The sequence below is a fragment of the Zalophus californianus genome, chromosome 1, assembly GCF_009762305.2.
Source record: "Zalophus californianus isolate mZalCal1 chromosome 1, mZalCal1.pri.v2, whole genome shotgun sequence".
Taxonomy (NCBI): Eukaryota; Metazoa; Chordata; class Mammalia; order Carnivora; family Otariidae; genus Zalophus; species Zalophus californianus.
In genome coordinates this window covers 52493068-52519750 of record NC_045595.1, presented here as the reverse complement: position 1 = coordinate 52519750, position 26683 = coordinate 52493068, and the positions used below count along the sequence as shown (strand labels likewise).

At 50.9% G+C, this 26683-nt stretch overlaps 1 protein-coding gene across 2 annotated transcripts in view; it reads right to left on the bottom strand.

Moving 5' to 3' along the window:
• The window catches only part of SLC6A1 (solute carrier family 6 member 1), a 40881-nt gene extending 23858 nt beyond the window's left edge, over positions 1 to 17023 (bottom strand). For both annotated transcript variants that reach the window (XM_027586460.2, XM_027586459.2), the window contains exon 1: positions 16851 to 17023. The gene's annotated coding sequence lies outside the window, so the exon portion shown is untranslated. The remainder of the gene's footprint in view (positions 1 to 16850) is intronic.
• Between the last annotated feature and the right edge of the window lie 9660 nt (positions 17024 to 26683).

Genomic DNA, 26683 nt, shown 5'->3' with positions numbered 1-26683 from the left:
GCTGGGCCCAGAAGGAGGCTCAGAGGGAGGGGGGCACCATGAAGTGCCAGGAAGGCAAGAGTGGGGGAGCAGCAGGTTTGGGAGTAGGGGCCCCCACTCCCTCCCATGGCGCTGTACATACTCCTGCTTTGTCTTGCTCCCATTCTGTAATTACAGAAATTACAGAGGCTTGCTTCATACTGCAATCACTCTACTCGCTTTTATTTCTTTTTGGAACACTGCAGTTCAAGAAAAAAATTAATATTGGGTTTGGCTTCATTCCAAAGGGAAACATAATGCAGTTTATTTTCTGCTTTAGGGGAAAAATGCTAGGCTCAATAAATTGGACAGGCTTTATTGAGCATCTGTTGTGTACCCAGACCCACGCCAGCTCCTATCAAGGGAGAAGAGCCAGTATTTATTGAGCACCTACAGTGTGCCAGGCATTTCACAGGTGCTTTATTATCCAGTCCTCATTCCATCTCTGTAAGCCAAAGGCTATTTCACCCAGCTGACAGATAGGGAAACTGAGGCTTGCCGGTCTGTGGCTATGGTGAAGGAGTCTCAGACTGCTTGGTGATTCAAGGCCTTGCTATCCAAAGTGTGGTTCTCCATGAGGCAGCATTGGCATCACCCAGAGGCCTGTTAGAAATGCAGGATCTTGGGCCCCACTCCAGACCCATGGGATCAGAAGCTGCATTTTAACAAAGTCCCAGTGATTCGGGTGCACACAGAAGCTTTGGAAGCCGTAGGTTAGGGATGCCCCTGATTATTTCACAGAGCTTGATTCCAGTCCCTGTGTGACCAGGGGCTAGATATTTAGTGTGCTTGAGTATCCGTTTCCTCAGTGGTAATTTTGGACTCCTGTCCTCCATAGGATGGTTGTGAAACTCTGAATCGAGATAATGCATGGAAAGAGGCTGGTGAGAGCAGAGGGCCTGGTGCACAGGAAGTGCTCAATAAACAGCAGCTTCGATTGCTATTCAAAGAGATGAATGGCCGGGGAAGTGCTCTGTAATTGAAAAACATGGCACAAATATGAGGACCAATTAATAGCTGATAATCACGTGCAGAAGGTTGGAGGGAGGATAGAAGTGGGCAGGTGGATGCCAGTGCTGTGGGCAGCCTCTAACACCACCTGTTCTGAAGGTTAGGGAGGGACCCCTAAAGAAGGTGCTCTGATGGAGAAGGGGCAGCTGGAGAGGGTCTACAAGGCCTCAGGACGTAGGTCTCAGAGACCCGAGTCTGGGGGCGAGGAGTCAATCTTTGCCAGGATGTGAGCTGCAGGCAAACTGGACGCTGCAGGTCTAGATGGTAGATCCTTCTCCTTGGACCCTCACAGCCAGTGGGGCTTAGGGCCAGGACCTATGCAGCCTCCTTCCTGCTCCAGACTTATTCTCTGCCACACTGGTACCCCTGGTCTATACCAGCAATCTACAGGTGAAGAACAAGGCCCAGAGAGGGCTGGTGGCTGGCCCAAGGTCACACAGGATACAAACGGTATGATCCTTGGAGACCCCCACGACCCCAATTCTCAGCTCATTACACATTCATACTCAAGAGATGAAGGAAAGCAGCTCCACGTCTTGGCACAAACTCCTCACCTGCCTCAACATACTGAGACATAATTTGCAGACCCAGGCGCATTTCTTAATAGCATCTATTGAATACCTACACTTCACAACATCCCCCTGTGACTTTCAAGTAAGTTACTTATTTCCTCAAAGTGTTGGTTTCCTCATAAGGAAATGGAGCCAACAGGAACCACTTCATGAGGAATGAGGACTGGATTTGAATTTTCTAGTGCTGTGCCCGGCCCAGCAAGTGCTAAATACACTGAAGCTAAAATGATTACTGGTTCCATTTTGCAGATGATGGTACTGAGGCTCAGAGAGGTCAAATGACCTGTCCAAGGTCACACAGGATTTAACCCAGGCTCACAGTCTGGTGGTATCTGCTCACCAAGCAGGTGCCTCCCAGACATGGGCCTGTGTGAAATTCTCTGAAGCCTTTAGATGTAGCCTTACCACTTATTTGAGCCTTTCTGCTGGGTTCTGAGGGAAGAGACGTGACTACACGTAGTTGAGTTTCCCCAGCCTCATAGCCCCATGCAGATAAGAAAACCCAGGCTCAAGCCCTTCCCCTCTGCTTGCAGCCTCTGAGAACCTGGAATTCTGGTTTTCCGGGGAGCCCCCAAAGCCAGAATATAGGAGAAGGCTAGAGAACTCACCCGCCCACCCCCAACAACCAGAGTGTGAAAAAAAAAAAATCAGCTTTATAACTGCTAGAGGCTTAACAGACCCATCTAAAGGTGAAATAAACTCCAGAAGTCGAGCTTCTCTTTCTTTTGTGGTGGCACACAGGAAAAAAATCCCCAACTTTTCATTAACGAAGGAAAGAAAAAGAAGAGCTCAGAGTGCAGGAAAGAAGTGAGCCCAGCACTTACTAACATGCCAGAGTCTTCTCTAAATGATTTATGTGTATTAACTATTCTCACTCCCTCCCCGTATACTGATGGGTAAACTGAGGCACAGAGCACTTAAAGTGGCTTGCCAAAGGTCTCACAGCTAGGAGCGAGGGGAGCTAAGATGAACCCAGGCAGCTGGGCTCCTGTGTCCATGCTCTTAAACACTCTATTCTGCGGTCTCTAGTGGGATACCCAAACCCCACTTTTAGGGTGTGTGCCCATTTCCAGCAAGCAACTCCCTCCAGGACAAACCCCCATAAGGACAAGGCCTGCCACTCTTTTTAAGAAACCCAAGGGAGGCTGCTGAGGTCTGGCTCACTGAGAGGCTAACTTGTCACCATGGCCGACTGGGCAGACCGGCCAGTGTCTTAGGAGCCAACAAGAGGCCACATGGGATCCAGGCTGAGCAGCTCTCCCTAAGCCCCAGGGGCTGGAGGCTCTAATTAGCGTCCCCCGGCGGGGGGGGGGTGTCATTCAGCCCCAAAGGGTGGTGATCCCTTCTGGGAGTCCCCAGCTCTCCTCCAACTGCACATACGGGCTCTGTGTACCACAGCAGAGGCCAGCCTTCGGGCCACGTCTGCAGGGCAAAGAGGGAGCGTGGCCAGCTGGAGTCTTTGGAGCCGCAGGCCCTGAGTGGGAATCCACTGCATACATCAACAGCTGGGTGATCTCCAGCCAGCCCCTTCTGCTCTCTGTGCCGTGATTCTCCTCCGTGGGCAAGGAGAGGAGCCAGACCGCGCCTTCTAGCTCCCCTTCTAATCCGTGTCCTCACTCCCATCTCACCCTGCATGTCTAGCTCACCCAATCAGGGGTTTGCTAACAACTGTCTGCAAAGCCCTACTGAAGGGAGTAGGGTCTCCTTGTCAAGGCAATTTTCAATCCAATCCAGCCCGCATGGACCGTGCACATCCGGGTAGCAGGTCCCACACTAGGTGCGGGGGAATAAAGATGCCAGTTGGAGTCTGGGCCAGCTGCCATTGGGCTCTCGGGACAGCTGGGCCACAGGTAACCAGCATGCATGGGATAATTTCTTCATCAGCCCAGAGTCGGAGGGATGGCCCCCTTGGCAGACAACTGGGAGAGAATGGCACTGTGCCCCTGACAGAAATAGGGAGGTTCTCTTTATAATCACAGGCAGAGAAAGCGGGCTTGGAATCCTTGCCTTACCCCAAGCCTAGCTGCTCGTCCATTCTGGGCAGAGAGAACAGGGGGGAAATGCATAATGCATTTAGGGCCAGTGAGGAGCCTGGCATGGCTGGCTAGAAGCTGGGGTGATTTAAGGAGCAGAACTGGAGAGGTGGAAAGCAACAATAAAGGGCTTTGAATGCAGGAAAAGGGGGTGCACTGCATCCTGTAATAAGAGCAGTGACCACACTGAACATTTATTAACTGCTTAATATGTTTAGTGCATTTCACATGTGATCATATTTACCTCCCATCACAGCCCACTGCGCAGATGTGGAAACTGAGGCTCAGAGCAGTAAAGCACCTTGCCCGTGGTCCCAGATCCAGGAGGCTTGATTCCAGAGCCCATGCTTCTAACCCCTCTTCCCCACCCTGGGCACTGGGAGTGGGGGACTTGGGGGCAACTGGAGCCTTCAAAAGTGGGGAGATTTGATCTGATGATGACTTGGCAGGGGCCTGGCACCGGGGGGCGGGGAGGAGATGCAGGATGGGAGGACAGCACAGGAGCTGGGATCATGGTGGGCGTGAAGGGGAAGGCCCTGTCACTATTCACAACTTGAGTTCTATCCTACTAATGACTATTCGGTCTTATCTCCCCAGCTACACTGTCACCTCTATACAGATGGGACCCGGGTCTTGGGCTTGTCCTGTTTCGCCCACAGCCGCTCAAACAGCGACAGATGTATACATGTTGTCCTGAGTTCCGCCTTCCGTCCCCACCTGTCACTCTGTCCCTCTGTGACAGGAGACGTTGTTTTTATAAGTCCTCAAGAAATGTCTGCCTCTGGGAAGGTGGCACTGGTCTCCGAAGCGGCGGTGTGCTGGTGTTTACAAGGGGGCCCTCAGGAAAACGAACAGAAAGCTGATTCTGGGGTGTAAACGCTCCCACTGCAGCAGGTTCAGGGTGCCACCGTGAGGTCACAGGACTGCGAGATGAGCACACTCTGGGAACCGGCTCTTGCGTGCTTCCCGTATGGAAAGCCTGGACCTCGCCTGCTCCGCTGACACTGGAGCGGACACCGCCGTGCCTGCAGGGGCCTGGGGCCCAGAGTCCAGCCGTCCGTGGGTGCTGACGAGTGGGGAGGGACAGAGTGAGGAGGGCAGGAAGGAGGAGGAGAAAGGAGAGCAAAGAAAACCGGAGGGACAGGGGAGTAGCAGAGAGGTGAGAGCCGGGGGCACAGGAGGAAGACGGAAGGAAAAAGAAAAAAATAAGGACAGTGGAGAAGGGGTGCTGTGCCTTTCCTGTGGGCTGTGCAAGGCTCTACTCTGTGATCTCAGGATAGCCTCCGGAGAACCAACGAGGGAGGGGGCCTGTATTTCAGCAGGGAGAAACGTGGTGGCAGAGCCCACAGTCTCGAGTGGTTGAGGAGCTGTGACCCTGGACGCAGGTGGCAGGGTCTGCCCAGCTGGCTTCCTCCCTTTGGTCTAACTGGATTCGCTGGGGGCCAGCCCATCTGTCTGTGACCATCAGTCTGTCCGGACAGCTCGAGGCACCTACTGCGAGGTACCCTGTGCTGGGCACCGGCCTCGGGGCCCTCACCGTCCTGTTCCAGGCTACGCCTTTCCCCCTCCCTTCCTTCGCCGGCTGTGTGCAATTTTGCAGCTCTGTGCTCCAGGGGCTGCCTCTGAAAAGGCCCCGGCTCACCCAGTCAGAAAGGATTCATTCAGATCAGGAAATGAGGGTGACACGCTGACCACCTGACATTCTTTCACATCACTCTTCGCCTTTTAAGACACACTTGTAAGAACACCCGGGGGGTTACATCACTGCTCTCTCCTGTTGACGATGTGCTTGAAGGACTCTGAAGGGCATTAGGATAAACGCCCTTTAAAAACTCAGACTGGGGGAAAAAGGAAAACACAGCACTGCAGGGACGGGCTGAACTAAATGATAATCTGTAATAAGTCACACGCAGACACGCCGCCTACATGGAGAGCTGACTCGGCGTCACAGAATAGCACTTCCGCGGCAATGGCGCTGGGCATTTCTTCAGTTCATTATGAAGCTTCCACACCCAGGGCTCCGTTTACAACTCTGCAGGCTTTATTGGCTCCATTCTAGAGATGAACACACTGAAGCCCCAAAGATAAACTGTCTGCATCAAGATCACAGTAAGAAGCCGCAGGGATCTCACACTGATAGCCTGCAGGGGCCGAGAGGGTCCCCACCTGTGTTTGGTTGAGTGGTATCAGAATTTTAAAACTGGAACTTGCAGGTATTGAGGGGAGGGAGTAGGCATGCGTTTTCCAGTTTACTGTAAGTCCCGCCATGACTATTATCTTGTTCCTGATCCCTTGACTCATTTCTTTGACCGGCCTGGCTCTCAGTGGACCTTGAGTTTGCAATCTAGTCACTCCAGAAAGCTCTTCTTCTAAGTGGTAGAAGGACTAAGTTACTCTTTCCCCTTCTCTAGGAGATGGGCAAAATTCTCAGGGATGGGAGTGATCAAAAACACACATTCACTATTGTAATTGTAATTTTATATCTGGGAAACAACAAATCCTATTGTTCTCTTAATACAAGCTCAGCTGGATTTTAAAACAATGTTGAGAGACACTGCTTTAGAATATTTTGCAAGAATGAGGAGGGTGTGTATTTTTGAAGTTGGTTAAGGGTCAGATTCCAGGGTCTCGAATATTTCCGCCAAGAGAAAGCTGATTTTATTTTTAAAAGACTCAAATGAATGCTCACTTTAGCCAATGCATCTGTTCTTGATTCATTCACTTAGCTTTCTAAAGGAAACTTTATAGAATGAATCTCCCCTTCTTTGTAAAGTGAAAAATCACATGCAGCAAGAAAAACCTACCCATTTGGGAAAACGGGATTTTTACTGAGCACATTTTAAGTCCATGGCCAATGAACAAACTCATGAACATCTTCCACTGGGGATGTCAAAGGGTATTCGGAGGTTGATCTGTCAGCTAGGACAGGGACAGGCAGAACAGGAGAGCGGTTAAGGGCATTGGCCCTGAGGGCAAGAAAACCCTCAGAAGCTGTGTGACCATGGGTTAGTCCCCCATCCTCTCTATGACAGAGGTGATGATACCTACGTTTAGCTACTATGAGGATTAAATGAGATGATACGTAAAGTGGTTAACACAGAACCTGGTACAGAGGAAAATGCTTGCTACCTGGCAGATATTATCATAAATCACTTGATTAGGGCTAATATTATTTGTTTTGTTTTGTTTTTGATAGCTATGGGAAAAAAGTCCTGGGCAGAATGCCACAGTTATCTTAACTTATAGGCAATCGATGTAAGGGAACAGTGCCAGCCACCGGGAAACGCTGATCAAATCAAACTCTCAGAGCAAATTGTTCATTAAACACTATTCCCGAAGTGGATGTGTGTACCTTTCCTGCAATTAGCACATTCGTTCAAATCCCAGTTAAATGTCAGCCGTCTTCATGTGTCCACTGAATGAGTCCCCCTCACCCCTCTCCCGCTGGCCTGAGTCCGAGGTGTGGGAATCTGAGGTCTTTAGGTTCATTGTTTCACACTCTGTCACCCAGCCCCAGGATCAGCAGCGAACAAATGACCATCCCTCTCTGGGAATGCAGAAACAGGCTGCTATCTCTGGGGGTGGATTTGCTCAGACGGGTTTGCGGAAACAAACAAAATGGTTGCTTGCCTCCCAGTCATCAGGATCCCAGCTCTCACCATTGCTTTTAAAACAGCCCAATGCCTGAGTCCGGCACCCTCTTTCTGCTTCCCAAAAGGAGTGGGCTTGTCTGCCAGCTCCATCACATCTTTGCCAGCATGCAAATGATGCACTTCGGTGTTTCTCGGGGTGTTAACCCCATGCTCCCCAATCCCCGATGAGGGGAGTAAATATTTTGCACCAGCTGTGCAGGAGGGAGAAATGAAAGAGCGTGGGTGAGAGCATTTATTTTCCAAAAGGGTTTACAGCATGGGGTCATTTAGATAGCTGGCAGAGAGAAAAGGCAATTTCCCCCAGCCTGGTTCGCACATGGGCTTTTAGGGAGAGCACGCTGCAGTGAGGTATATCAATCATGCTTTCCAAATGCGAAATATTGATGTATATTTTTAGTGATGGGGCTGTTCATTTGTTCCACTGATATTCACTAGCCTGGAATGAAGAGCTCAGTTATTCATCGTTCTTATCCTCATTTTAGCCAGTTCCACTCTTCCGACACCACAAATTACAAGCTGATACGTGGTTGGGAGCGGCTCCTTCTCCTAGCCTCTCCTCTCTGGTTAATAAGCCTAGCTACTGTTGATTGAGCTATGCTCAGGAGCCGGGTTTGACGCTCTATCTACCGTACCTTATTTGGTCTTAGAACAATCCTATGAGGGAAGTCTGTTATTGTCCCCATTTTGCAGATGAGGACGTGGAGGTTCAGAGAGGTGAAGTGACTTGTCCAGGGTCACGCAGCTAGGAAGTGGCAGGGTGAGACTGGACTTGGGCACCGAAGTTGATATGGGTAGTTAGCTACCTTGCCATACGTAATGTTTCCCCTCTCCTCCTGGGCTGGAGGAATACCCTTTGACATCCCCAGTGGAAGGTGTTCATGAGTTTGTTCATTGTCATCCCTGGCCCGTCCGAATCTCCATGAGCACTCTCCTCTGTAGTCTTTAGAGGGGTGGAGGTGCCCTGAGTGCAGTGCTCAGAGCTGGCTCCCTTCTGGTTCCCCACCCCACCCACTGCCCATGCTCCCCACGGGCCCCTCCAAGCCCTCCCCAGGGCCCAGACTTCTGACACCAGTCTGAAGTTTTGATCCCAGCTCCACGTCTTGCCTGGCTGTGTGACCTGGGGAAGGAGTCAGTTCACCTCTCTTCGCTTTACTTCATGCCTCCACGAAGGGAAGGTAATTGTCCCTCTCTGCCGAGGCTGTGGCAAGGATGGAACTAGGCGAGGCGAGTGTCCCCCCAGCTGTCCCCACCCAGCAGCCCGAATCTCCTTCTTGGGGGAGCTCAAACCCCAGACACAGTCCCCCCCTGCACTCGTGCTCACTCGCTCCAGCAGGTCCCGAATCAGCATTCAACACACATCTCTCTGCCTGTACAACACCATTGTCTCCTGAGGACACAGGCTCCGTTGTCACGGCAACCAGAGTCCTTCCACCAACTCTATTTAATAATTTCTCAACAGCGGAGCTGGGCTGGCTTAGGGCAGGGGAAAGAGTGCTGGGTTAGGGGTTAGAAGCTCTGGGTCCTAGCGCCTGTGGCCCTAGGGCTCCTCCCCCCTGGGCCTCAGTTTACTCATCTGTAACCCAGGGGAATCTGAAATGAGTGGATTTTGTGACTTTCTCTGGCCTAGAAAAACCTAAGAAACAGTTCTCCAGGTCCAGGAAGCAGGAGGTAGGGACTGGAGCCACTGGAGAGCAGATGGAGGTTTGAGTGACATCCTAAATCCACAAGAAGAACCAGAAGCTACCGTTAGTGACCAAACTCTCTCCTTCTGCTGAATTGCCCACCAAAATGTCACTTTTCAGATGTTTATGCCATCTCTGTGACCCTCTGTGTTCAGAGCTGGGGGTGGTTAGGAGACACAGTCTTGCCTGCAGCCATCATAGCCCTGACTCTCCCCATTTTGCAGATGTGTAAACTGAGGCTCAGAGGGCAAAAGAGTTGTCCACGGTCGCCCAGCAGGTAGAAAGCCCAGCTGTCCAGGAAGGCCAGAGAAGGCAGCCAGTCCACCTGCCTGTCGTGCCTCACTCTCAGCCCATGGCTGAATGTGCTTGTGGCCTCTGGCTCTCACTGAAGAAGACTTGTAGATCATAAAAAGCAAGAGGTAAGTACCTACACTGTGTCCCACTATGCTGGGCCCCAGAGACACCAGAAGACACAGCATTCCTGCTCGTAGGGAATGTACAGTTTTGACTGTGAGCCGCTCATCCAAGGCTGGAAACAATACCTGATTTGTCTACACAACCCACGGTAGGACATGGCATACAGAAGGTGCTCAAAATCTTACCTGGCCCCGTTGTTTGCCCACCTCTATCCCTGAAGGTAACTTGTCTAGGCCCCCAGAGGCCTCTATGACAATGTCCCAGAGGGGCCACCAACATCCGTGACTCCAAGGAGCCACTGCGGACCCCACGCTGGGGAGGGGACCAGTGTGGCCAGGCTTTGTGGCTCCTGGCTTGGACCCGTGGTTGGGGAGGGGGACGGTTCAGCCTCAGCCCAGGTCCACGGCACCGCTTTTCGGCATGGCCACGGCCAGCCCAGAGGCGCTATTAAACTCATCCCAGGTCGACATTTTCATTTAATACCCGCGGCATAATTAACAGTGCTGTCTCTGCTCTGTCATTAGAGGCATTCACTGCCGTTTGGAGAAAGGGCTCTCACCGTCCCCAGTCATTAGTCTCGGGAGGCTATTATGGGGGAAATGGAGGAGGAAGTGGGGCGTGCAGCCACCCTTCCCCTCCCCCTGCCTGGAGAGCCAGCGCCGGGCTTGGGGAGCAGCCCATCATCCAGTCCAGTCCAAATCCCTTGGCTTTATGGACTGAGAAAGCAAAGTCCAGAGAAGGGAAGGACCCCTGCCCTTTATCCCCTGCAAACTCGAGTCCTGCGCGGAATGCAAGCCCAGGACTCAGGGTCCTGCAGACCTAGATCTGAGCTGCAAGGCACGTCAGAGGGCTGACCCTGGGCAACTATGTGAGCTCCCTGGGCCTCAGTTTCCTTATGGAAGATCCCAGAACGGTGCTTGTCAAGTCCTCAGCTCAGTGCCTGGATCACAGTCAGAGCTCAAAGGCCAGGAAAGGCTTGTAGCTATCTGATCATTTGCTACCAACCTGTTAAAAATGGATGATGCATTTAAATTCCATCTTCACAGAATACTCTTCGGTATGACAATTTCTTCCCCGTTCCCAAGCCCACTTTTTTTTTTTTTTTTTTTTAATCATAGGTAAGTCCTTGATCTCAAGTTCTGAAAACATCTGACATGGGAGCAAAGGGACAAATGGACTCAGGCAGCAGGGGAGCTGGACCTCAGAATCAAGGGCACGGACACCTTTGGCTTTGGTCGCTTTTATGTTGTATAGTTGACACTCTGCCTCAGTGAGTCAAAGCCTCCATCTCCTCCACTATGACCTCTACTCAGGTGCTTTCCAGAGCTACTGGGTAGCATGAAAACGCACGTGGGGGTCGGCATTAGCAAGGCATGGGTTCAAACTCTGCTGTGCAAGCCAGGGTAAGTGACTCTACTGTCCTCAGCCTCCAGGTCCTCCTCTGGCCACAGGGACCGTAGCCCCCATCTCCCCTACCCCTCTCTGCTAGCATCCTTCTCACCATCCTCAGGAGGCCCAGGACTGGTGCCCAGGGGACGCGCCACACTCAGTGGCTGGGGACTGGCTGCCCAGGCAGGGAGGGGAAGAGTCAAATTCTCAGGTGCCCCTGCCCCCCAACACCCCAGAAGGAAGCTCCCAGAACTTGTGATTTTTCATCATCTCCAGCAAGGGCAGAGGGGAAGTGGGGTAATGGCCAGAAGAAGTAACTGACTCTCTCCCCTCTCCTACCCTCTTGGCTGGAAAGGACTCAGAACCACTCAGCCTGCTCCTCCAGCGGGTCTCAAACAACCCAAGGCTCACCTATGAATACTGCCCCACCCCGTTCCTGGTTGCCAGGGCCCTGAGATCCTTCTAGATAACCTCACAGGGCCCCTGGTGTATTTATTTTCACCCAAATCCACCTAGATAAGCATGCTTGTGTTCATACACTGTCTGAGAGTGATCATCCCTTCCTTTCCCTCCAAATCTGGCTACCGCTGGGGGCCTCCTGGCCAAATGAGCATGCGTCAGACTCCAAAAACTCTGGGCATAACTGAGGAGATGTTAGCCTCTGGCTGGAGCTCAGAATGACAGGGAAGGCTAAACAATGTCGGGGCCCTTTCCCACATTGCGTGGCTGTGCCTTCCCACACCATCCTGCCATCAGTCCCTGTGGGCTTGGGGTTCTGCCTGCCACAGATCAGGCTCATCGGGCTCCTTCTCAAGGGGCAACCTGCTGAATTCGGACTTGGGTTTTGTAAAGGTGAATCCCATCAGCTGGGAAGCCAGAGGTCAGGGATAAGTGTGTTTCAGGGCTTGCTGAGCCTCAGTTTCCCCATCCAAAGGATGGAGATAATAACGGCAATAATAATAACAATAATATTTTCACTTGGAACCCCCCGGGGCTGTTGCAAACTTCAACTATAGAATTCTACCTAAGCGTTAAGTGTGCGTGTACTCGTGTGTACAAAGAGACCTCATTTGAGTCAAGGTCATTCTGGCTTGGGCTTTATGAGAACACTAGCTTTAAAAAAAAATGTCTCTTTTTGTCTGACAGAGGATTCTTCTCCAGGATATTAAGGACCGTATTTTCTTCCCCTGGAATACTTCTTACAGGATCAAAAGACAGAACAGCTTCAAGAACATTCTTCTGTAAACCGCAAAGTACTCTTCTGATGACCAGGAGTTTTATCAGCACTAAGTTCCAGCAAACTGCAATATTGATACCAAATGTTGTTGCTTACCTCCCGTGGCTACTGCCCTCTCCCTGGACAGAACCTCCTTACCAAACAATAAGGCCATGAAAACAGCCTGCTGTCAATGTCTTTCGGGGCGTCTTTGACCTTGACTGTGCCTCTAGCCAGGGCTCAGTTGTGTCAGGAGCTGGCATGCAACATTCATCCTGCAGACATCATGCACTGACAGGTGGGCAGAGCTGCAGGTCACCGTCCAAGGCAGCCACCAACTCCTGCATCCTCTAGCCTGGTCGGAATGCCAGGATCCCATCCAGCCCTGGAAGCCAGGGGTCTCTCTTGCAGCCAAGAGGGCCCCTGGCACCCTAATGTGGCCTGTTCCACCTAGCTGCACACCCCCCGCTTTTAAAGAGCCATGGCCAATCACTCTGCAAGACCTGGCCTCCTTGTAATTTCCAATTTGTGACAAATGTAAAAATAGAAGGCCATTCGATGCAGGTGGCTCGCATCAAATTGGATGCCGCTTTCGTGTCATGTCAGATCACGGTAAACAGAGCCGATGACTTCGTCGGCCACTCTCAATGGCTTCCAGAGCAGTGAGAGGGTAAGCAACAAATTTGGGGACACCTAAGAGTTAGGGAAAGGTGGCTGGGTGCACAACTTTAAAACCAGCTTTAAATGAACTCGAAGTCTAGCTCACAAATATGCTGTAAGATGCAGGGCGCTTGAGTGCAGATCCCAGTTCTACACCCTAGCAGCTGAGGGACCTCGGGCACAAACTCATCTCTCCGTGCCTCGGCTCCCCCTAAGGAACACCACCGGCTTCCCAGAGCTGTGGCAAAGCTCAATTGTTGGAAAACAAAAGGGGGGAGTGCTTTCTAACTGTGCAGCTCCATAAATGGGGCATGTGGTCCTTGTCAAGTGAACAGCACCAGGGGCTCCTCCGGGGCAGGGATGTCAGCACATGATGGCTGAGCTCAGGCTCCAGGGGCCACTTACTAGCCTACCAATCCTGCAGCTAGCAACTTCACCTTTCTTCCTCTCAGTTTCCTTATCTGCACAGGGACAATCCTATGTACCCCACAGGGTTTTGTGAAAATTAAATGCAATGATGTAAGTAAAGCACACAGCATATTCCCCGGCAGATCACCAGCTCGCAGTAACTGTTAGACATTATTGTTATTGATATTATCACTGGAATAATATTTAGTGGGTTTTTTCTCTTTTTTGCTGTTTGTGACTGAATCCAAGTCTGTGCTGAAATATCACAGCTTGTGTTCACACCTACCATTTATGCCAGGCAGCCCTTATCCCTACTATTAGCTGGCTTCCCACCGACTTTCATGCCAACCTTCCCCCTGGCTCTGAGGTCTGCAGGTGAGCTCCGAGCAAAGATGCTGGATGTTCACAAAGCTCACGGAGGCACATTTCCTGGGAAGCCCTATTTTGGGGTCCATATCTGGCCTCCCAGCCATTTCCCCCTCTTAGGTACCACACTCTTTCCCTCCACCTCCCAGCAACCTTCAGGGAATGGGGCAAAAAGGTGACAGAAAGGAGCATGGGTGCCAGGCCCATTCGAGTAGCAGGTGCAGAGGAATGCCACAGAGCAGCATCGGAGGTCCCCCATCTCCTCACAGAAAGGGGCCCTGCTGCTCTTTGCATTTGGAGTAGATTCAAGGTTGTTTCCATCGCGGCAGGGACTGTGCTCTGTCCACCGTTCTCTGGGCACAGAGCGGCTCAGGTGACTGCTCAAGGGAAACTGAAGGGGCAGTTCTGACACGGGCAAAAACAGGCCCGCTGACACTCATATCTCTGTTTCCTTCCAGGGAAGAAGGCCATTAAGGGGCTCTCACTGGGTTTGGCCCTGCAGCTGCAGCTGAGGGACAGGGCTGCTGGGGTGGTGTGGCTTCAGGGATCAAAGGGAAGGAAGCTGGGCACACCTGGGGCCAGGTGACAGGTAGGGGCTCCAGCATCCCCTCTGCTCCCAAGGACAAAGAAGACAGACTTGGGGATGGACTTTGGATGCAGGGGTCTAGAGGTGGTGGGCAAGGCTTAATGGTTGGCACTCGGCCTGTGATATATATACATCACAGGAGAGGAAGGAAAAAGCCATCTCGGAATTCCAAGTGGCTTGGGACAGCTCTGTCTCAGCTGCTGAGCTCACAGCCAAGCCTAGGAATGTGTCTTTATGTGATGGCGAGAAGCCACCTGACATTGGTGCTTTATTCAAGTTCTTAGCATATGCCAGACTGTCAACCATTCAGTCCTCACCATCACCCTTCCACCTCACTCTATGGAGGTGAAAACTGAGGCCCAGAGACCCAACAGCGGGCCAGAGTGTTGGCGAGGAAATCAGAAGAGAGGGGCTCAAATCCCTGCCCTGCCTTTTCCTAGCCGGGTGACCTTGGGCAAGTCACTTCCCCTCTCTGTACTGCAGTTTCCTCCCCTCTGAAGTGGGGATTAGAAGAGTACCTACTGCATAAGGTTATTATAGGAATTATGAGCTGGCCACACTGGAAGATTTCAGTACTCCATTCCTCCTTCCAGTGGGGATGAGAACTTACCCAAGGTCACCAGGCCAGAAAATGGCAGCACCCCAGCTCAAAGCCAACTCAGCCAGGGCTGCTTCTGGTCTTAGAGTCTACCTTTCAGAGCCTCCCTGGCTCAGTGACATAGAAAGATAATGCAGGTCGGTCCACACCAGCACTGTTGTCACCTTGCATCCATGCAGGCTTTATTGTAAGACACTTTGTAAGTGCCTGCTCTGTGCTGGGCCATGCATAAACAAATGGCATTTGGAGTTCCTGATTGCCAGGCATGTGGAATCCGGCAAAGACAGAGCTATTGTGCTTCTTTCAGCTTTGATGGACTTGCTCTTTCCTCATCTTTACCCTCTGAGTTGCTTCCTTCTGGGCCTCTCGATGCCCCTCTCAGCTCCACCCTGAGCTTCTGGGGACCCACTTCCCACCACACCTCCAGCGCCGGAATGAAGGGTTGCACACAAGAGAGATGGTCCCTGCTTCCTCTTCCACAGCAGCTGCCTCTCTCCTGTGTGGTTCTGAGGGATCGCCCCACTCTCCAGATGCTGTGCCAGACAAGCCCGGCTATGTGCCCCTGCCTGGGACTCACTGTTTGTCCTCCAAGCCCTGGCCACTGAGCCAGGGCTTGGCTGGAGAGAGAGAGAGAGAGAGCTTTCTTTGTTTGCTGCTTGCCTGACAATTTATTTCTGAGACTCAAGAAAGGCTCAGCCATTTTGCCCTGGATGCTCTGGGGAAAGGTCCCTTCCACTCCTCCTAGGACTTGCACCTCTAAGGGCAACGTTTCCTCTTCCTCCTCTGGCTAGGGGAGGGCCTCAGACTGCTCAGACCCAGACCCAAAGCAGAGGCTGGGTCAACCCTTCCCAGAGAGAGTGCTCCAAAGAAAGAGAGGGAGAGGGAGACAGACAGAGAGGGTACAAATTGCCTGTAGCTCCCACTGATCTCCTTTGTTCTGGAATTTGGGAGTTGGGGCAGTCTTTTCAGACTCCCTTATGAATACATTTTCCCCAAAGTTCCCAAAGACAGAGAAAAATCTAAGCAATACCCAGCACCCAACACCCCCTCTCTCTCCAAACACCCACTTTGTGTCACAGAAAAATGAAGGTCGACCCCAAAGTCCACTCACATAGCCTGAAAGCCTCTGGTTTTGGGGGTGTCACCAAAGATCAGGAGCCATTTTACTCCGTGCTTCCTGGTCCACCCCAGTTCTTCATGGGCATGAGGCTGGGGTTTCTAGGAGAGGGAGGGAGTGCTCCAGCCCCATATCAGGAAGAACCAGGGCTTAATCATTTGGCTTTTTAAAATCCAGTTTTCTCCTTGGGGTCCATGTCCATTTTGGGAAGAGATTAGCTAAGAGCCTCGGCAGGGCTGCCGGGTCTAAGTTCCTTGTCTGAAGACCAAGCCAAGCTAGAACAGGGCATCTATGGGAGCCACGCATAGGGATGGTGGGCACAAAGGGACCAGACACGGAGACCACGGAGTCATTGCCCCAGGGTAAGTAACTGAGGCAGACAATTTCCCTTTCCCCATCTCCGGGGAGTAAATGTGGGACACAAGAAGGCGAAAACAGTTTCCGCGGCGACAAGGGGACACTGTCCTCAAACCCTCTGGGGGACTCCCCTCACCCCACATTCCTCGGGGAAAGGGGTGGAGAGCGCGGCGCGAGCTAGTGTGCGCTCAGCCCTGGCTGTGGTAAATGCTTTTTAGCCAACATTTCTTGAGAGCTTGAGCTGCCCCAGGATGGGAAGCAGGTGACCCATCCCCAAGTCGCTCGCCCCAAAGCCCTTTAGAGAATAAATGAGGCGCACAGCTCTACCTCGGCGCATCTGATCCTGAGATGGAAAAGTGGCCACGGCCCCCCAAACGCTCTTCGTATTATTCACTCCCAGGGTCCCCAGCCATCCCCTGAGAAATGGACGCGGCGCTTCGACGGCTCCAACTAGGAGACTCCAACGCCAGCTAGGAGATCCAAGGGGGCTCCGCGACAGGGAAGGGGCAGGAGACTCTCGCGACGCTCTCACGAGTCCCCTGCCCCCCCCCCACCCCCCCCCCCGCGCGCGTCCCAGGGGAATAGCCCGGGCTCACGTCGGCGGTGGGAGCGGCGTCCCGGGCTCCTTCGTGCGGCCCCGAGACAAGGCGAGGCGCGGGGATTGGAATCAGGATGTCCGCCCCCACCCCGCCTGGCCCTATCTGCCGGGGCCGTCTGGGGCTCTGCGCCCCGCGCCCCGCGCCCCGACGCCGGCCGCCCGTTCCTACCTGCGGCCCGGGCTGCGCTGCCCGCAGCGGGCGCTGCGCTGACAGCTTGGCCGCTGCGGTGCGCTCCGGGCGCGGGGCCCCTCCGGGCTCGGGCCGCGCTGCGCTCCCGGCTCCTCGGCTCCTCGGCTCCTCCGCGCGGCGCGGCTCGCCCGCAACCTCGCCGCTCGCTCGGTTTTCCGAGGGCGGGCGGAGGGACACCGTGAAGGGGCGGGGGGGGGGGGGAGCGAGGGACGGAGGGCGGGAGCGCGCGCGGGCGGGGGGCGGGGCGCTGCTCCGGGAGCCCGCCCAGCCCGGGGAGGGGCGCCGTCCGCCGCCCGCCCTCCGCCCCCCGCCCGCGCTCCCCCCACCGCCCCGGCCCGCGCCGCGCACTCCCCACGCGGCCGCCCCACCCCCGCAGGCTCCCCGCCGGCAGCTTCTCCCCTTTCTCCTTGCCGTCGCCGCTGCTGTCTCTGCCTTCCCCTCCTCTGCCCCGTTCTCTCTCCATCCCGCTTTCCAGTTCTCCCCTCTCCTTCTTCTCCTCTCTCCTTTCCTTCTCTCCCTCCTCTCTCTCTCTCCCTCTGCCAGCCCACCCCCACTCCGTCTCGCCTGCTCCCCTCTCCCCTCCTCCTCCCATTCCCTCCTTCCTTCTCCTTCTGTCAGTTGGCTTCTTCCCTGCCTTGGCCTGGGATGGTCAGCCCTCCTGACTTGGTCTTAGTTTCCCATTCCTTTTCAACACGGATTTCCCTCTTGGCTTTTCTCTTTCCATCCTTGCAGTCCGCTTCTGTTGGTCTGTCCTTTTTGGTTCTCTCTCTGGCACCCCCTCCTCTCTGTAGGTCACAAGACCCCCCTTGGTGGAGGTGGGGGTGGGTGGGCTCCTGCCCCCTGTTTCCTCTCCCAGCAGGGCAGCCTCCCGCTGCCTGTTAGGAGGGGGACACCACTTCTGACCTGAAGCTAACTAACTGGCTCTTGGTGCCAGGCTGGGGGTGTGCCTGTGGCAGGGAGGGGCAGGTTGCTGCCAGGGCTTGGTCTTACAGACACAAGTGGCTATGTGTGTGGATGGACAGATGGTTAAACAGATTACTAAAAAGGGATAACAACCTGGAACAACACCCAAGGGATGGTGGCGGAACCCCCCAAGACATTTTCCTACTTCCAGTTTCTGAGGTTTGAGGGATTGTCCCAGAGAAGCCTCTCTCCTAGCCAATCCCAACCCAGTGCCTGAGAACTCCCTCCCTTCCCTTTACCAAGTCCTAACCCTGCCCCCCACCTCCATTTTCACAAAGGCTCCTGGGAATGGGGCCACAACTGCCCTTTCCTCTCGGTTCCCCAAGGACTCATAGAAAGGATTCCTTCTCTCCAGCCCTGACCTACTCTTCGCCCCCCCTCTTTTTCCCTAGGTCTGGCATTTCTGATTGACTTGCCATCCTCTATCCCATCTTGGCCCTTGCTTGGGTCATCCATCCTGGGGTCCCATGATGCATAGTGCTCCCCAAGGCCACCCTGAATTCTCCTGCCTCTTTCCCCACAGTCACCCACAAGCATGAAATCCTGATACCTTCCTTGATATCTTCCATCCTTCCCTCCCCCCATCACAGGTCACCAGTTCCTATATGCTTATAACTTCCACTGGTACTTCAAATAAATATTTATTGAGCCTCTACTTCCCAGGCACTGTCCTATGCTCTGGGGACACAGTGGTAGACAAGACAAACCTCAAGGCGGTCTTGGTCCAGCACGAGAGATGGGATTCTGTCTGATAGCCAAATAAGCCCGGAATGACAAGCTCTGCCAGGAGCATACATTTGGTGGGGGGTGGGGGAGGAGATTTTAGGTCAGCTTAGGGTGGTTCAGGAAGGTTTCCTCAAGGAAGTGCCATTTGAACTGAGGACCAAAGGATGATTCGGAGCTGCGTGGATGGAGATGCAGGGCACAGCTTTGAGCAAGGATACAAGGCTGGCAAAAATGGAAGCTGTTTCTGCTTGCCTGACATTCATCTCAGCTTCTTCAGGTGATAGCACCTCAGTTTTGATTTGGGGAACTTGCCCTCCTCCACTCACATTCCTTGGCTGGGTGAGGTTCCCTCCTTTCAGGGGTGAATATGTGGCCTAGGCACCAGAGCACATCACCCTGACTGACCGCCATTGGCGAGGGGTGGGGTGGGGGGAGCATGTGACATAGGCTGGCTCAGTAAGAACTCTCCCTGGAACTTTTGCTAAAAGCTTCTTTAAACCGAAGTTTGACCCCCACCACAGTTCTTAAGTCTGGAGCTGCTAGCAGCCATTTTTGTCACACGTGGAGGAGACTCTACCTGAAAATGAAACCAACATAGAGCACAGCAGAGCTGGAAGATGGAGAGAGTGGCCTGAGTCCTGTTGAATATTGTTTGAGTCTCTGAATCCAGCCATGCCTGAAGGCTGTTTAGTTATTTTAAAAAACCCATTAAGTTCCTTTTTGTCAATTATGTAAGTTTGAGTTCAGTGCCATTGCTTAAAATCAAAACTGTCCTGATGAATCCAGAGCTGGATTGAGAAATATGAAGCATCACCTATATAAAGAAATAATCATACCCACTTCTATCCCCCCTTCTGCCTTTAGGTCTCCTGGATCATCTCGCTCGCAATTGTCCCTCTTTTTTCTAGATTCCTGATCAGAAGTTCATTCTCTGCTATTTTCATTGCAGTACATGTCTTTTGCCTACATATCAAAGCAAATCCTGGCTGTCCGGTCAGTTTCATCAGCTGCCATCTGATGCTAGAATTACCTTCACAACATTCTCTGCTCCCCATCCCCTCCACCCCGATGACTGTCTAGCATCTGTCTGCACATCTCCAATGATGGGAGCTCCTTATTCTATCAGGCAGATGGTTTCAAACAACAAACTCTTATCTCAGTGGAGTTCTGAGAACTGTCTCCTGTGCCGTGGGGTTTGGGTAAGTCGCTATACTATAATGCTGACGTCGATATATGGAGGACCTCCATGTCTTTCTTAAAATCCCCAGTTAAAGTCTTCCAGAGAACTCACAGGCGTCCCCCATGGACTAGAGTGGTCAGTTCCATTAAGCAGTATTTCCAAAATGTGGCCTGGCAACCACAGGTGGTAGCCAGGATGATTGTCAGTGGAGTGGAATAATCTGGAAGGGAAAAGCTTTTCTATGTTCATCTCCCTGTAACATTCTTGTGATTTCTGTCCATGGGTAAGTCTCAGGTTGGAGCTAATTTTTCATTAACACCTCTCTGAAGTACTGACCAATCCCATTTAAGAGAGACATGAGCCCTAGGATGCCAGCCTTGGTAGACAACAATATCTAGTTAGAATTGAATGCATGGCTCATTTGTCCTTGAGTTTCTTTTAATGGAGACCTATTTCTGGCAAGCAATACTGATCTTCTAGTTATAGCATGATGTACAGTTTCCTTTTGGGATACATTTATTTAATCTAAAAACGAAAAATATTTAAGTAAATAAAAATAGACACAGTGCACAAATTTCACAAAACTCTTGTAAGTGGTTTGCAAACGACTAAAGTTTGAGTAGCCTAATTTAGAGAAACATTATACCCACGTGTTCATTCACTTAACAAATGTTTATTAAGCACCTCCGAGTACCAGGCACGGGAGAGGACCAGACAAAGAGACAATACAGTTGATAGGAAATTCCACTAAAGAAGGCATGGCCTGAGCATGGAAGGCTTAAACACCACATTAAAGAATTGGATTTGACCTTGGGGGCACTGGGGAGCCATTGACTGTGCTGGAGCAGAAGAGTAAGGTAAGGTTTAAGAGAGCTGAGACTGGCCAGATGTGCAAGGTGGATTGAAGGGGAGAAGACTGGAAGCCAGGAGACCAGCAGGGAGTTGCTGTAGCCTTGTAGGTGGGACATGAGGTGGGCTAGCACCTAGCAGAGTTCCCAGCACACAGGAGGCACCCAATAAATGGTTGAAACTATTATTGGTAATATTATTGTTATAGTCTTCCCCCTTCCCTGACTTGAGGTGATTCATGAAGTCATACTTACGGGGCTTCCGATTGGAGCCGCCCCTTAGATACTAACCAGTTGAGTCCTTTTGTTTTAGAAATGGGTAAATCGAGGCCCAGAGAGAGGTAGTGACTTGAGTGAGTGCACCTTGCAGTGTGATGGCAGAGCCAGGAAGATGATGACTCCCCGCTACCTTTTGGAGCATGGGCTGCATGCTAATCACTGACATGTAGGGAAACAGAGACCCAGAGAGTCACTGGCCCAAAGTCACACAAGCAGGAGAGGAGCGGAGCTGGGATCCCAGCTCTGGCCAGGCCATCTCAAAGCCACTGAGAAATTCAGATCATTGATCTTGCTCCTGGGGGTTTTCTGCCATCCCTGTTGGCCTCCCATCAGGTCACAGGTGATGCTGTAAGAGACCTAATCTGGGGGTCAGGATGTTGAGATCTGTCACCAACCCTCTGTCACCTTGGGCAAGCCCCTTCCCTCTCTGAGCCCCAGTTTACTCACCTGTAAATTAAAAAGATGGCACTCCCTTCTGCCATCCTGAGTCACCAGGCTGCTGGGGGAGGGGCTTAGGGGGAAGGCCAGGCCCAAGTCTGTCCCCACTGCCTTGCCCAGGCCTCCTACCCTGAACCCTCATCCACTGCTTGTAGTGGACTATCTCGTGGACAACAGAATTCCCTCTTCGAGTTTCTCCAAAATTATAGTAAAACTGAGAAGCGTCCCTTCCACCTGAGAAAAGCTCCCCTGTGGGGAAACAGAGCTTCATGTTTTGTTTTTTGAAGGGATGCTGTTATCTTAACCACACCCCCCCTCCATGCCAGAAATTCCCCCATTAGCAAAAGAGACGCAGCTTTAATGTGTGTAATCACTTGAAAAACCACAATAAACCTCCCGGGAGATAATAGGACATAAGATCATTTTGTTATCCTGCCCATGAGTCACGCTGGGGCAGATCCCTGGCAGCAGTCTTGCTGCTGAATCTTCAAATATTTGTGTGTGTCATACCATGCTGGGATCCATACTTTCACACTTCAACAGAAAGCCACTTCCAAAAACGCAACCCCCCAAAAGATGGGTGGAGAGCCTTCCATGCTGGGTGGAGACGGAGCTGATCCCTGAGGAAATGGCCCAATAAACATTTCTCCACAGCGTGCAGCATTTTGGATAATGTGCAGGCTTTGTAGCTGGACAGATCTTGGCCAAGTGACCTTGCCTTCCTGGGCCTCAGTTTCCTCATCCATAAAATGAGAATCATAATAGCATCCACCTTGACAACGTTGCTAGGAGAAAGCAAGCTAATGCTCTGGTGCACAGTATGTGCTCAATATACTTTTACTATTCAGGTGCCATTCACAAGGAATCTCCCTATTCTCCCTCCGCAGTCAACAAGATCCTAGTCGAGGGTTGAAGGCAGTCTCAAATGCTATCACCTCCAGAAATCTTGCTGGAATATTGCCCAACTTCGTGTGATTTCTTCTTCCTGAAATCCCCACATAGATCTTGTTCCTGCCTCCCTACAGGTACTTACCACTCTCCTTTGGGTGGATCCGGGGACTGTTGTCCCTTGGAACCTTGTGCACAGTAGGGGCTCAATATTCATTGACCCTTCTAACCTTTCCCAGGGCAGAGAGCCTAGGACTCTTGGATTCCTTCCACACTCATTGCCTACATCCAGCCGTGAGGCTATTTTCAATGCCCCTCAAAAGATTCCCACCCCTGGACCTTTGCATATGCTGTTCCCTCTGCCAAGAACACTGGTCCCTTATCGTTCTCTCCTGAGGGACTCTTCTTCGGTCTGCAGGCTTCGGCTGGGATGCCAGTAGGATACCTCTTGCCCTCTTGGCTCGGGCCAGTTCCCTGGTGTATTCACTCTGCCTGTAGCATCCCCTGTACAGCAGTTTTGCTTTTGTTTCTCTCTGGTTCGGTTGCCCACGGTCGGCCGACTGCACTTGGGAAGCAGATGATCCTCCTTTTGAAGAATCATGCAAAGGTCAAATAGTAGTCCAACACTGTGTCACAATGTCTACGCCATTCCCCTGACTTCATCTCATTACACCCATGTAAGGAATTGGCGGGGAGCTTTATCTATAGAGGCTTCATATGCGAGGCAGATGCAGGTGTGATCTCTAGAGTTAATTAAGAAAGGGGTAAAAACCACATCACCCCTTCCCAGTGGGTGACCTCAGGCAAGCTGCTCAAAATCTTGCTGTGTCTCTGCTCCTAGGCCTGGTGGTCTGGGTTCAGTAAGGTGATGGTTACCAAGTGCCTTGTGCCCAGCAAGGTAGCAGTCTGTGCAATGGCAGCCCTAGCAGAGGGCTTTCGGTGGCTTTAAAAATGATGGCATCTTGGGGCAGCTTTGAAGATCAGCGTCCGTGAGACATGGGCACTTCTATGAAAATGGAGGAGGGTAGTCCCCACCTGCCATGCCCTTGGGTGCCTCCTTGATCCCACCCTAGCCCACAACTGGGTGACAAAAGCCACCAGCAACCAGATCGTACCAACCTCACTTCCTCACCCATAGCAGCCAACTTAATTTACCTGTTGGCTCAGCCAGTAGCTTGTATACATTTTTCAAACTGAGGTGTAACATACACGTGTTAGAGTGTCAATAATATTGTAATAGCTTTGTGTGGTGACAGATGGTAACTACGCTTATGGTGAGCATTTTGTAATGTACATAATCACGATGTTGTACACCTGAAAAGAGTATAATATTATAGATAACTATACTGCAATGAAAATTTTTAAAAATTAAGTGCACAGGGGGCGCCTGGGTGGCTCAGTTGGTTAAGTGACTGCCTTCGGCTCAGGTCACGATCCCGGAGTGCCCGGATCGAGTCCCGCATTGGGCTCCCTGCTCAGCAGGGAGTCTGCTTCTCCCTCTGACCCTCTTCCCTCTCGTGCTCTCTATCTCTCATTCTCTCTCTCTCTCAAATAAATAAATAAAATTTAAAAAAAAATTAAGTGCACAGAAAGTACTTACCTTGTGTGGACAGCTCAGTGCGATTTTATACATGCACACTTCCATGGGCAAGATATAGAGCATTTCGAGCTTTCCAGAGATTCCCACTCAATACATCACCCCAAGAGGTAATGACTCTTCTGCCTTCTAGCATCAGAAACTAGTTGTGATCTTGAACTTCATATAAATAGAATCACACTCTTATGTGTCTGGCTTATTTCACTTAGCATCGTGTCTGAGATTCACCCACACTGTTAGGTGTAGGAATTAGTTTATTCTTTTTCAGGGCTATATGGTATTCCATTATATGGCTATGCTATAATTTCTTTATATTTTTTCCTGTTTCGAACACTTACATTGTTTTCCACTTGGGGCAATAATAGATAGCACTGCTGGGAATATTTTTATACACACCCTCTGGTGCACAGGTGATGCACTTCTGGTTGGTGGTCTTCTTTCACACTTACAGATTCACTGATAAAGTGCCGCATATTTTTAAGCCAAGAGTCACTTGCGGACTTGTCTTTCCAATCCCCGGAATGGGATTGTTGGTCATGGGTGTGTGTTTAACTTTGGTGGGTATGTCAGCAGCCCATTTAAAAGCTCTGGATCCTTGGTGGTAGGAACCCAGAACTGCCCCTTTTGACAGGGAAGAAGGAGCCCTTGAAATGGACTCCTATCTAAGTTCCCCACCCAACGCGGGGATGCTGAAGATAATGTGTGCAGGGCTCTGGTTTCACACTCCACTGGTGACAAATGGAGGAGGGTGCAGCAGTGTCTTTGACTCAGAGGGTTCAAGGGCTATTTAATTCCGTCGTCTGACAGCTGTGCTGCTCACCGCATCAAAATGATTACCCGTTTGACGTGATTCTTGTCCATGCTGCATTCTATACCATTCTTTATTTATATTTGTTAAAAAACAAAAAATTTTCGATTCCAGCCTTAGCTGCCAAAAATGACAGGTGGATTTATCTTTTTGGCTTCCTTCAGCATGGCTCCTGGCTGTCACATCAAAAAGAAAGTCTCAGATTAGTGCTACCATGACTTTAACACTTCTCCAACACTTGCTAATTTCCCTTTTTAACAAAGAACTGGCTTCAGCCTCCCCTTCTGCAATGTAGAATTTAATAGCATTGCTCTTTGCTTATTATTGTTATTGTAATTATTTTAAATTGGTTTCTATTTTGGCAAGGGATATTGGCTTTCCATTTGCAGTGGTGAAATGTTTCCTTTTAAATAAATTTACTGTCTTAAATGACAGTAACTAATGACTTAGTTGCTTTAAAGAGAGATCTGAGTACTGCCCAGATCTGGCAAAATTCCTAAACTGGAGTGTGTATGTTGAAAACGAAAATGAACGTGACATGTGAATGGGTGAAACTTCAGAAACCTGGGGGCTGAGGGTGGAGTCAGAGACTCACCTGGATTCCAGTTATTGTTCTGAATGTGTGACCTTGGGCAAGTCACAGGAGATGAGGGAGAAGTCACTGGAGGTGAAGGGAGAGTTTGCCACAGTCTAGTGCTTTGGAAGCTTTTTTTCCCACCTTTTTAAATTTTTTATTGTTATGTTAATTATTATTATTATTATTATTATTTTTAGTGCTTTGGAAGCTTTTACGTGCCTATGAATTTCCTGACTCCTCAGCAGAAGAGCTCTAGGGCTGGGATAGGGCAGTGGTTCTAGGTCCCACTCGTCCCTGGATCTTCCTGTGGAGGTACCTTTGTGGGGCAGTAACATGTGAGTGGTGGTTGGGGGTGGGGGTGGGCGGACTCAAGAATCTACATTTCTGATTCAGCCAGAACAGTTCCACTTTTATAATCTGGAATTCCACTTATGATTTTGTTTGATACAATTTTTGTGCAGCTAAAGATAAAAGTTAGAAGTCATTGGCTTTTGAATTTTAAAGAGCTGTCTGGCTCATTCAATTTAGTTCTTGAGTGAGTTTCCATTCCAAATTCCTTTGGTTGCAGGAGATGAAATCTGAGCTCAAGCCACCTGAAACACCAAATGGAATTTATTGGCTTGCACAACCAAAAAGTCAAGGATATATCCAGGTCGCATAGCTGGATCTATTCCATCTCTCTGTCTCTCTGTCCCTCCCTCTATCCTTTCCCTTTCTTAGTCCTGCTTTCCTCAGTGTTGGCTTCTTTCTTGGGTGGCCTCTCCCCCCATGTGTTGACAATATGGCTACAAACAGCTCCAGACAAACATCTTTATTTTCTCATCAGGAAAATACCCTCTCATTCCCAACATTCCTAGAAAATTCACAAGGTTGACATTCACTGGACTAACTTGGGTGCATTTCTGAAACCAGTCACTATGGTCGGAGGTATTTGATGCTCTCTTTGGCTAAACCTGACTTACATGCACTCCAGCTTCATGGAGTCTTGGTGGAACCAGCCCACCTGAACCATATACCAGGCACTGTACTCAACCCTTTGTGTGTATGAGCTCATCTAATCCTCACAAAACTATGTGGAAGGTCCTCCTCTTATTGCCCAACATATGAAGAATACACCTAAAGAACAGAGGCTCCCTGAAGTATTTGCTCACATCACCAGACAGGATTCGAATTCATACACTCTTAACCAAAGTCTTGTCAAGGATGCTATCTATCTTGTTTTCTCTTTGGACTGAGTTTGGAGAAATAATACCCCAAACCCACCCCCAAATTGAGAGATTGTAACCAGACCAGGGTTAAGGGTTGCCAAATGGGCAAGACCTCTAAATGTCCAAATACCACCTTAAGGAGTTTGAACCTGAGATTGCCAGAAGAGGGAAGTGGGGCATCGGTGAAGGGAGTAGGAAGGTACAAACTTTCAGTTATCAAGTAACTAAGTCATGGGGGTGAAATGTACAGCATGGTGACTATAGTTAATAATACTGTAATGCATATCTGAAGGTTGCTAA